Source organism: Ranitomeya variabilis, chromosome 2, assembly GCF_051348905.1.
Source record: "Ranitomeya variabilis isolate aRanVar5 chromosome 2, aRanVar5.hap1, whole genome shotgun sequence".
NCBI classification, from domain to species: Eukaryota; Metazoa; Chordata; class Amphibia; order Anura; family Dendrobatidae; genus Ranitomeya; species Ranitomeya variabilis.
In genome coordinates this window covers 459,546,083-459,557,560 of record NC_135233.1, presented here as the reverse complement: position 1 = coordinate 459,557,560, position 11,478 = coordinate 459,546,083, and the positions used below count along the sequence as shown (strand labels likewise).

Below are 11,478 nucleotides of genomic sequence, written 5' to 3'. Positions count from 1 at the left end.
ATCGCTCTATTACCAAGGACAAAGCAGGAGTATAATATTGATCTATGCTAAGTTACAGTTACCTTAAAGGGAACCCCGCGGACCCAATTGCAGTCACTTGGTTCTGTCGGATGCTAATGATGTCCATAGTGAGGATTCTGTCTTCTGCACAAGAACTCCATTCCACAAAACTTGTTAGGGCCCAGCCTTAAAAAAATAAAGATGTGTCAGAAGTGGGATTTGAACCCACGCCTCCATTCGGAGACCAGAACACCCTCACAGAGGAAGATACGATCTTGAGTCTGGCGCCTTAGACCGCTCGGCCATCCTGACACCTGATTCTACAGGTGGAACTGTCACTTTACATAGTATGACAGCCAGTGATCTACAATTACAGTAAGGGTACGTGCACACGTTGCAGATTTGCCTGCAGATTTTTCTGCATTAAATACACAGCTCTTGCCAGAAAATGTAGGTGCGTTTTTCATGAGTTTTTGATGCGGATTTGTATGTGTTTTTGAAGGCCTAATAAAGATCTCTTAGGCCGGCGTCACACTAGAGAGGAATACGGACGTATGAGAGGCACAAAAACTACGCATTGCACACGGACCAATGATTCTCTATGGGGCAGCTCCTATCTGCCGTATATTTCTCAGCTGTATTTTACGGGCGTAGAAAAGCGCAGCATGCTGTATTTGTCAGCGTATTGCGCAAAAAATCCGCCAATGAAAGTCTATGGGGCAAGAAAAATACGGATTACACATGGACCATCAGTGTCACTTGCGAGAAATACGCAGCGGTGTTCTATAGAAAAGCCGGCAATTCAGTGCGGTGTACAGTAAAATCACACTGACAGGTTAGAATAGAATAGCTATAATAAATGTCTACACATAGAATAGATATATATATATATATATATATATATATATATATATATATATATATATATATATATATATATACTAGATGATGGCCCGATTCTAACGCATCGGGTATTCTAGAATATGCTATTGCCCAGCCACGTAGTATATTGCCCAGTGATGTAGTATATTGCCCAGCCACATAGTATATTGCCCAGCCACATAGTATATTGCCCAGCCACATAGTATATTGCCCAGCCACGTAGTATATTGCCCAGTCACATAGTATATTGCCCAGTCACATAGTATACAGCACAGAGCCACATAGTATACAGCACAGACACGTAGTATACTGCCCAGTCACGTAGTATATTGGCCAGTCATGTAGTATATTGGCCAGTCGCGTAGTATGCACCATATCCCTGTTAAAAAAAAAAGAATTAAAATAAAAAATAGTTACATACTCACCTTCCGTTGGCCCCCGGATCGAAGCGGCCGGTTACCGATGCTCCTCGCGCTCCGGTCCAAAGAGTGCATTGCGGTCTCGGAAGATGATGACGTAGCGGTCTCGCGAGACCGCTACGTCATCATCTCGCGAGATCGCAGCATGGACCGGTTACGGAGCATCACGAGCGGGAAAGGCCTGTTGTGGATCCGAGGGGCTGACGGACGGTGAGTATATAATGATTTTTTATTTTTTAAATTATTTTTAACATTAGATATTTTTACTATTGATGCCGCATAGGCCGCATCAATAGTAAAACGTTGGTCAAGATGATGACGCAGTGATCTCGCGAGACCGCAAGATCATCAGTTATTGCCGCAATGCATTCTTGGGACTGGAGCGTCACGAGGAGCATCGGTAAACGCCTGGACTGGATCCGGGGGCCGACTGAAGGTGAGTATATAACTATTTTTTATTTTAAGTCTTTTTTAACAGGGATATGGTGCCCACATTGCTATATACTGTATGGGCTGTGTTATATACTGCGTGGGCTGTGTTATATACTGCGTGGGCTGTGTTATATACTGCATGGGCTTTGTTATATACTGCGTGGGCTGTGTTATATACTACGTTGGCAGTGTTATATACTGCGTGGGCTGTGTTATATACTGCGTGGGCTGTGTTATATACTATGTCTCTGTGCTATATACTATGAGGGCTGTGCTATATACTACGTGGGCTGTGTCATATACTACGTGGGCTGTGTTATATACTTCGTCTCTGTGCTATATACTACGTGGGCTGCGCTATATACTACGTGGCTGTGCCATATACTGCGTGTCTGGGCAATATACTACGTGACTGTGTTATATACTGTGTGGGCTGTGTTATATACTGCGTGGGCTGTGTTATATACTACATCGCTGTGCTATATACTACGTGGGGTGTGTTATATACTACGTGGGCTGTGCTATATACTACATGGGCTGTGTTATATACTACGTGGGCTGTGTTATATACTACGTGGGCTGTGTTATATACTACGTGGCTTGTGCTATATACTACTAAACATATTCTAGAATACCGGATGCGTTAGAATCGGGCCACCATCTAGTATATATATATATATATATGTCATTGACACACACACACACACAGATATATATATATAGTATATATATATATATATATAATATTTATATTTCATACAGAGCTAGATAGCAGAAGACCGCTAAGTCTTCTGGGTAATTTTGCAATGCCTCTCTGGGAACGGAAGCTGGCGGCAGCCGCGCGCGCATCAGGACAGCTTCGCTGGACACCGGCAGGTGAGTATATAACTATTTTTTATTTTAATTATTTTTTTAACAGGGATATGGTTTTTTGCTTTTTTTATTATTTTTAACATTAGATCTTTTTACTATTGATGCTGCATAGGCAGCATCAATAGTAAAAAGTTGATCACACAGGGTTAATAGCAGCGTTAACACTCGTTACCCGCGGCATAGCACAGTCCGTTAACGCTGCCATTAACTCTGTGTGAGCACTGACTGGAGGGGAGTATAGAGCGGGCACCAGGCACTGACTGGACGGAAGTAGGGAGGGACTAATTCTCGGCCGGATTGTGCCCGTCGCTGATTGGTCAGTCAGCAACGCGGAATTTCCGTGACAGACAGACAGACAGACGTAAGCACCCCTTAGACAATTATGTACAGTATATAGATAGTCCTCACTAATAATGTTAGTAGAGTCTGTGTGCAAAATTTTGGAGCTCTAGATGTTAAAATAAAGGGTTAAATCACGGAAAAAAATGGCGTGGGCTCCCGCGCAATATTCTCTGCCAGAGTGGGAAAACAAGTGACTGAGGGCAGATATTAATATCCTAGAGAGGGTATATAGTATGTGCTTTATGTTATATGTACTGTATGTTGTATGTAGTATGTACTGTATGTTGTATGTAGTATGTTGTATGTATGTACTGTATGTTGTATGTATGCACTGTATGTTGTATTTACTGTATGTACAGTATGTTGTATGTACTGTATGTACAGTATGTTCTGTATGTTGTATGTACTGTATGTTGTATGTAGTATGTACTATATGTTGTATGTAGTATGTACTGTATGTTGTATGTATGTATGTATGTACTGTATGTTGTATGTATGTATGTACTGTATGTATGTACTGTATGTTGTATGTAGTATGTATTGTCTGTACTGTATATGTGTGTATGTGTTTTTGGTTTTACATTCAACACATTAGCCGGATGATAGGACTACTACTGTCCCATCATTGGCTAATGTGTCAATCACTGTCACTGTAGCAGGCACAGCCGAATGGGATTTGTAGTCCCATCGGACGATGCCTGCACACACACACACACACACAAAGACCCCAGCACAGCCCCGCAGATCCCCAACAGCCCTGCACAGACCCGGCAGAGCCCCGATAGCCCCACACAGACCCCCAGACAGACCCGCACAGACCCGGAAGACCCCCGACAGCCCTGCACAGCCCCTGACAGCCCAACACAGCCCCGGCAGACCCCCGACAGCCCCGCCGACCCCACACACACACGCACAGTCACCGCCCACACTCTTCCCCTCTCCCGATCTGCAGCGATTCATCCGCAGCTAAACCGCAAATCTTTTTTACATCTGCGGTTTTGCTGCGGAAGTGCCCAACTCAATGCAAGTCAATGGGTACAGTAACGCTGCAGATCCACACAAAGAATTGACATGCTGCGGAAAAAACACCTCTGCGTTTCCGCATGTTTTTTTCTGCAGCATGGGCACTGCAGATTCGGTTTTTCATAGGTTTACATGGTACTGTACACCGCATGGAAAACTGCTGCAGATCCGCAGCATCAAAAACGCTGCGGATCCGCGGGAAAATCCGCAACGTTTGCGCATAGCCTAATGTTCCAACTAATACTACAGGATACATCTCATAGTCTTAGAACGGGACCGCTGCAGGCAATCACTGTCTAGCTGCAGTGGTCACTTTTCTTCTGCATGGCTGCATGTGATGCCTCCGTCGCCAGAAGAGGAACATCTGTCCCAGTCCAGTGAAGTCACTGCTGCAGTCAATCACTGAGCTCAATAGCTTGTACAATCTATTTCAGCAGAGCTCCTGAGCTTAGTGATTGGCTGCAGAGGTGAAATGCGCTGTCACCATTACTGTTGTGAATTAGACTTTTTGGCTCCCTCTTGTGGTCACTAGTGGTATGACTCTGGGATTGTCTTTTTTCTGTTTGGCACTCACCTGGGTCGTTAGTCCAGGGGTGTCGCTATATTAACTTCCTGGATCCTTAGTCCAGTGCCTGGCATCGTTGTAATCAGATCCTTTCTGTTTGCTCCTGTCTGCTGATCCTGGTTTGTGTAAAATTAAGCTAAGTCCTGCTTCTTTGTTTTTTTGGTTATTTGCTTGCTTTCATTTTTGTCCAGCTTGTACTAAATGTGATTCCTGACCTTGCTGGAAGCTCTAGGGGGCTGGTGTTCTCCCCCCGGGCCGTTAGACGGTTCGGGGGTTCTTGAATATCCAGCGTGGATATTTTGATAGGGTTTTTGCTGACCATATAAGTCATCTTACTATATTCTGCTATTAGCTAGTGGGCCTCTCTTTGCTAAATACCTAGCTCATTCTTACGTTTGTCTTTTCCTCTTACCTCACCGTTATTATTTGTTGGTGGCTTGTATCCAACTTTTGGGGTCTTTTCTCTGGAGGCAAGAAAGGTCTTTCTTTTCCCTTCTAGGGTTAGTTAGTTCTCCGGCTGGCGCGAGACGTCTAGAACCAACGTAGGCACGTTCCCCGGCTACTTCTATTTGTGGTGCTAGGATTAGATATATGGTCAGCCCAGTTACCACTGCCCTATGAGCTGTTTTTTTGTGTTTGCAGACTTGGTATTGATTCCTGAGACCCTCTGCCATTGGGGTCACAACAGTATGCCAGGCCTACATTGAATGTTTAATGCATTGCAGAAGTGGGATATAAGAAAGGAAATTCTGAATTTTTTATTTTTTCCCTCTCTTCCTCCCCTTTACCTCTGAGTGGCTTGAGCTTGCTGCAGACATGAATGTCCAGACCTTGATTACAAGTGTGGACCAGCTTGCTGCTCGTGTGCAAAGCATACAAGATTTTGTTACCAGTAGTCCTATGTCTGAACCTAAAATACCTATTCCTGAACTGTTTTCTGGAGACCGATTTAAGTTTAGGAATTTCAGGGATAATTGTAAATTGTTTCTATCTCTGAGACCCCGTTCATCTGGAGACTCAGTTCAGCAAGTTAAAATTGTTATCTCTTTTTTACGGGGCGACCCTCAGGATTGGGCTTTCTCGCTAGCGCCAGGAGATCCGGCATTGGCAAATATTGATGCGTTTTTTCTGGCGCTCGGATTGCTTTACGAGGAACCCAATCTTGAGGTTCAGGCAGAAAAAGCCTTGCTGGCTATTTCTCAGGGCCAGGATGAAGCTGAAGTGTATTGCCAAAAATTTCGGAAAAGGTCCGTGCTATTCATGATTGGACTCAACCCACGTCAGTTAAGAGTCTTCAGAAGTTCTTGGGTTTTGCTAACTTCTACCGTCGTTTTATTGCTAATTTTTCTAGCATTGCTAAACCTTTGACGGATATGACCAAGAAAGGTTCTGATGTTGCTAACTGGGCTCCTGCAGCCGTGGAGGCTTTCCAGGAGTTGAAGCGCCGGTTTACTTTGGCGCCTGTTTTGTGCCAGCCTGATGTCTCACTTCCCTTTCAGGTTGAAGTGGATGCTTCTGAGATTGGGGCAGGGGCCGTTTTGTCGCAGAGAGGCCCTGGTTGCTCTGTGATGAGACCTTGTGCCTTTTTCTCGAGGAAGTTTTCGCCTGCTGAGCGGAATTATGATGTTGGCAATCGGGAGTTGTTGGCCATGAAGTGGGCATTTGAGGAGTGGCGTCATTGGCTCGAGGGTGCTAAGCATTGTGTGGTGGTCTTGACTGATCACAAAAACTTGATGTATCTCGAGTCTGCTAAACGCCTGAATCCTAGACAGGCCCGCTGGTCATTGTTTTTCTCCCGTTTTGACTTTGTGGTCTCGTATTTACCAGGTTCAAAGAATGTGAAGGCTGATGCTCTCTCAAGGAGCTTTGTGCCTGACTCTCCGGGAGTCGCAGAACCAGTTGGTATTCTTAAAGAGGGAGTTATCTTGTCAGCCATTTCTCCGGATTTGCGACGTGTGTTGCAGAGATTTCAGGCTGGTAGACCTGACTCTTGTCCACCTGACAGACTGTTTGTTCCTGATAAGTGGACCAGCAGAGTCATTTCCGAGGTTCATTCCTCGGTGTTGGCAGGGCATCCGGGAATTTTTGGCACCAGAGATCTGGTGGCTAGGTCCTTTTGGTGGCCTTCCTTGTAACGGGATGTGCGGTCGTTTGTGCAGTCCTGTGGGACTTGTGCTTGAGCTAAGCCTTGCTGTTCGCGTGCCAGCGGGTTGCTCTTGCCCTTGCCTGTCCCGAAGAGGCCTTGGACACACATTTCCATGGATTTCATTTCAGATCTCCCGGTGTCTCAGGGCATGTCTGTCATCTGGGTGGTATGTGATCGCTTTTCTAAGATGGTCCATTTGGTACCTTTGCCTAACCTGCCTTCCTCTTCCGATCTGGTTCCTGTGTTCTTTCAGAATGTGGTTCGTTTACACGGCATTCCTGAGAATATTGTGTCTGACAGAGGATCCCAGTTTGTTTCCAGGTTCTGGCGATCCTTTTGTGCTAGGATGGGCATTGAGTTGTCGTTTTCGTCTGCCTTTCATCCTCAGACTAATGGACAAACGGAGCGAACTAATCAGACTCTGGAGGCTTATTTGAGGTGTTTTGTTTCTGCGGATCAGGATGATTGGGTGACCTTCTTGCCGTTGGCTGAGTTTGCCCTTAATAATCGGGCTAGTTCCGCTACATTGGTTTCGCCATTTTTCTGCAACTCTGGTTTCCATCCTCGTTTTTCCTCGGGACATGTGGAGCCTTCTGACTGTCCTGGGGTAGATTCTGTGGTGGATAGGTTGCAGCAGATCTGGAATCATGTGGTGGACAACTTAAAGTTGTCACAAGAGAAGGCTCAGCGTTTTGCCAACCGCCGCCGCGGTGTGGGTCCCCGACTTCGTGTTGGGGATTTGGTATGGCTGTCTTCTCGATTTGTTCCTATGAAGGTCTCCTCTCCTAAATTTAAGCCTCGCTTCATTGGTCCTTACAAGATATTGGAAATCCTTAATCCTGTGTCCTTTCGCTTGGATCTTCCTGTGTCGTTTGCCATTCACAACGTGTTCCATAGGTCTTTGTTGCGGCGGTACGTTGTACCTGTGGTTCCTTCTGTTGAGCCTCCTGCTCCGGTGTTGGTTGAGGGCGAGTTGGAGTACGTGGTGGAGAAGATCTTGGATTCTCGTCTCTCCAGGCGGAGGCTTCAGTATCTGGTCAAGTGGAAGGGCTATGGTCAGGAGGATAATTCCTGGGTGGTTGCCTCTGATGTGCATGCGGCCGATTTAGTTCGTGCCTTTCACGCTGCTCATCCTGATCGCCCTGGTGGTCTTGGTGAGTGTTCGGTGACCCCTCCTTAAGGGGGGGGTACTGTTGTGAATTAGACTTTTTGGCTCCCTCTTGTGGTCACTAGTGGTATGACTCTGGGATTGTCTTTTTTCTGTTTGGCACTCACCTGGGTCGTTAGTCCAGGGGTGTCGCTATATTAACTTCCTGGATCCTTAGTCCAGTGCCTGGCATCGTTGTAATCAGATCCTTTCTGTTTGCTCCTGTCTGCTGATCCTGGTTCGTGTAAAATTAAGCTAAGTCCTGCTTCTTTGTTTTTTTGGTTATTTGCTTGCTTTCATTTTTGTCCAGCTTGTACTTAATGTGATTCCTGACCTTGCTGGAAGCTCTAGGGGGCTGGTGTTCTCCCCCCGGGCCGTTAGACGGTTCGGGGGTTCTTGAATATCCAGCGTGGATATTTTGATAGGGTTTTTGCTGACCATATAAGTCATCTTACTATATTCTGCTATTAGCTAGTGGGCCTCTCTTTGCTAAATACCTAGCTCATTCTTACGTTTGTCTTTTCCTCTTACCTCACCGTTATTATTTGTTGGGGGCTTGTATCCAACTTTTGGGGTCTTTTCTCTGGAGGCAAGAAAGGTCTTTCTTTTCCCTTCTAGGGTTAGTTAGTTCTCCGGCTGGCGCGAGACGTCTAGAACCAACGTAGGCACGTTCCCCGGCTACTTCTATTTGTGGTGCTAGGATTAGATATATGGTCAGCCCAGTTACCACTGCCCTATGAGCTGGTTTTTTGTGTTTGCAGACTTGGTATTGATTCCTGAGACCCTCTGCCATTGGGGTCACAACACATTACGTCACCGCTGCAGCTAATCAATGAGCTCAATAGCTCATGCCGTATATTTCAGAACCACTGCAGACAATTACTTAGCTCAAGTGGCTCTGCTGAAATAAAAGGCACAAACTACTGAGCTCGGTGACTTAGTGCAGGGGTAATTAGAGCTGTCAACGTTATGTCACCGCTGCGGCCAATCACCGAGTTCAATAGCTTGCACCATCTATTTCAACTGAGCTTTGTGATTTGCTGCAGTGATGTGACTTATCAATGTGATGTCACTGCTGCAGCCAATCATGGGGCTCAATAGCTCAAGCCATCTATTTAAGCCAATAACTTAAATCAAGCAGCTCTGCTGAAATAGACGGCACGAGCTATCAAGCTCAGTGACTGGTTGCAACAGTGGTGTGATGTCACCACTGCAGCCAGTCGCTGAGCTTCTGCCATCTATTTCAGCTGAACTCAGAAGTGACATCACAATGACAGCTCACATCATTGCTGCAACCAATCACTGAGCGCAAAAGCTTGCACCATCTATTTCAGAAGAGCCGCTGAGCTCAGTGATTAGTTGCAGCGGTGATGTGAGTTGCAATTCTGATGTCACAATTGCAGCACAAACACTGAGATCCAAGCAGCGGTGGATCCAGAGAGGCTGAGTACCTGCTGGTTGTTCTTATAGGTATTTTTAAGTGTTTGGGATCCACTTTCCTTTAAGTGGAAAACCCCTTTTAGGCGATATCTGGTCTACTATGCTATTATCCCTTGCTAAAAAATAGTGTTTTGGGGTAATCACACAGAAACCCCCTGACTCAGTCATAAATGAGACCTTATTATTACCATGGATTTGGAGGTAAAGAAAATGACTGCAGTTCAGCCAATGCCCATCAGGCGGCGGCACAGAGCAGCTATTTTATCAGAATTTACTATTCTTTTTTGTAATTTTGAAATCCCCACTAACGATCAGACAGGTGTAACAGGTCGCCCCTTCCAATTACCCCAAAAATATGCGCAGTGACGTCCTCACCTACTTTATCATACCCCCTGCCAAAATAAAAAAAAAGTTGTGTCTCGCCCTGCGCTCATCATATATCATAGGAGGCTGCGGACTGTAAATGTTAACTTGTATAAATGAAGAAAAATAAAATTGTCAGTGGCTTAAAAAATGCAAAAATAAAGCAAAACAATATTTCTTGAATATATCACAAATAATAATAATAAACCACAGTCCCAGAGACTAAATATTTTAGTACAGATTGCTTTAAAAAAAAAAAAAAAAGATTTAAATTATTTTATTCCAAAGCAAAAATAAAATTGTTGTATGAAGTTAGAAAAGGCAGGGAAAAAAAAAATGTGTCAGAAGTGGGATTTGAACCCACGCCTCCATTCGGAGACCAGAACACCCACAGTTAGGGGAAGAGCTGCCTCTTGAGTCTGGCGCCTTAGACCACTCGGCCATCCTGACACCACGAGGAGATGAGGACACTGAAAATACAGGAGGCTGCACGAGCCCCGGAGTAGTGTAATGTCACAATCAAGTGGCGGGAACGTACCGTCCTCACAGCGGCAGCTATTACCTCATGATTTATATTACCACCTGCTTTTGCGCCCATGAATTACTAGGAAAAGCGGCGTTCAACCACTGGAGAGTATTTACATGTGTATATCAGCTGTGATTAAGCTTCCCAGTCTTTTTTGTTTACAAGAAATGGTTAATTATTAGTGATGAGCGAACGTGCTCGCCACTACTCGTTACTCGCCCGCTACTCGTTACTCGCCCGAGTATCACTATGCTCTGTGTACTCGGCGAGCACCGAGCATTTCTGGGATTACTTGGCGGGAAGTGAGGTCTCCACCCAGCAGTTTTGGCGGATTTTAGAGACCCAATCCATACCTCCCAACTTTCGAGGAAGGGAAAGAGGGACAAAGTCAGCGGCGCGCGGGCCGCGGCAAATTTTAGGCCACACCTCTGACCACACCCATTTCATAACTAGTCACGCCCCAACCACACCCATTTAGCACTTCTGATCACAATGTTTCGTAAACAATAATTATAAACAAAAAAAAATATGGCCACACATGACGCTCCATACTGTATAATGGCCACACATGATGCTCCATACTGAATAATGGCCACACATGATGCTCCATACTGTATAATGGCCCCAAATGATGCTGCGTACAGTGTACTGGCCCCACATGATGCTCCATACAGTATAATGGGCCCACATGATGCTGTATACTGTATAATGGCCACACATGATGCTCCATACTGTATAATGGCCACATTATGCTCCATACTGTATAATGGCCACACATGATGCTCCATACTGTATATTGGCCACACAGTGCCCCATACTGTATAATGGCCACACATGATGCTCCTGTTGTGAATTCTGTTGTGGGTTCTGCTCTTGGGCTCCCTCTGGTGGTTATAAGTGGTAGTGCTGCTGTTTGTCCTTCACAGCAGTCATCAGGTGCGTCCACTTCAGACGGGGCTATTTAGTCTGACTTCACCCTTTAGTGAGTGCCAGTTGTTCATTGTTTCTGGAGGATTCACATCCCTTCCTGGTCGCTCCTGCTTGCAGTTCATTTCTACAAGATAAGTTCTGCTTGTTTTTCTGCCCACATGTTGTGGGCCTCATTGTTCAGTGCTTTGCATGTTTTTTCTTGTCCAGCTTTATCTGTGTAAGGATTTATGCAGCCAAGCTGGAATCTCTGGAGAGGCAGATTTACCCTCCATGTCTTTAGTTAGATGTGGAGTTTTTTGTATTATCTGTGGTGGACATTTCATAGTATTTTAATACTGACCGCATAGTTCTCTGTCCTATCTTTTCTATCTAGCTAGATTGGCCTCCTTT

At 45.3% G+C, this 11,478-nt stretch overlaps 2 non-coding genes across 2 annotated transcripts; both read right to left on the bottom strand.

The window, feature by feature from the left end:
* Positions 1–204: 204 nt before the first annotated feature.
* Positions 205–312, bottom strand: TRNAL-CAA (transfer RNA leucine (anticodon CAA)). Its single transcript has 2 exons — positions 275–312; positions 205–250 (listed from the first exon to the last, which is right to left on the bottom strand). It is a non-coding gene; the product is annotated as a tRNA-Leu (tRNA).
* A 9,659-nt stretch (positions 313–9,971) lies between these two features.
* TRNAL-CAA (transfer RNA leucine (anticodon CAA)) lies at positions 9,972–10,082 on the bottom strand. The gene is made up of 2 exons: positions 10,045–10,082; positions 9,972–10,017 (listed from the first exon to the last, which is right to left on the bottom strand). It is a non-coding gene; the product is annotated as a tRNA-Leu (tRNA).
* Between the last annotated feature and the right edge of the window lie 1,396 nt (positions 10,083–11,478).